This window comes from Penaeus chinensis, chromosome 37 (genome assembly GCF_019202785.1).
Source record: "Penaeus chinensis breed Huanghai No. 1 chromosome 37, ASM1920278v2, whole genome shotgun sequence".
Classification (NCBI taxonomy): Eukaryota; Metazoa; Arthropoda; class Malacostraca; order Decapoda; family Penaeidae; genus Penaeus; species Penaeus chinensis.
Genome location: NC_061855.1, coordinates 979038 through 979442, shown reverse-complemented (window position 1 = coordinate 979442; position 405 = coordinate 979038). Strand labels below are relative to the sequence as shown.

Here is a 405-nt window from a genome sequence, read left to right as displayed (position 1 = left end):
ACACAACTTACATCAATGTCCATTGCCTGGTTATTAGGGAAAATGAGTGTTATTATGGTTTGGATTTTCTCAGAAATGGCAATCATATTCATGCTGTAATGATACTGAATTCCTGAGAGATTGTTAAGTATAAGAACAAATCTATACATGAAATAAAAAATCAGAAAACTCGAACGCTACACTGACACACGTTACAGACCCTCGACTTCCCATCCCTTCAAACTATAACATCTCAAACCTTACTACTTCCATTAAAATAAATAATATTCTCCATTACATCCCAAAAGTCTACCCAACTGACAGTAATATTCAAGGAAAAGACGTATATTTCCGACATCCGCATTTAAAACACATTGTAAGTCGAGGATCCACACAACCAAAACATTACCGGTGTTGTTTTGGTCT

The 405-nt window shown here is 35.3% G+C and overlaps 1 protein-coding gene across 1 annotated transcript in view; it reads left to right on the top strand.

Moving 5' to 3' along the window:
• Positions 1 to 331: 331 nt before the first annotated feature.
• Positions 332 to 405, top strand: part of LOC125045646 (proteasome subunit alpha type-1-like) — a 10152-nt gene continuing 10078 nt past the window's right edge. Inside the window, exon 1 of the mRNA XM_047643053.1 lies at positions 332 to 405. This exon is cut by the window's right edge and continues 24 nt beyond it. The gene's annotated coding sequence lies outside the window, so the exon portion shown is untranslated.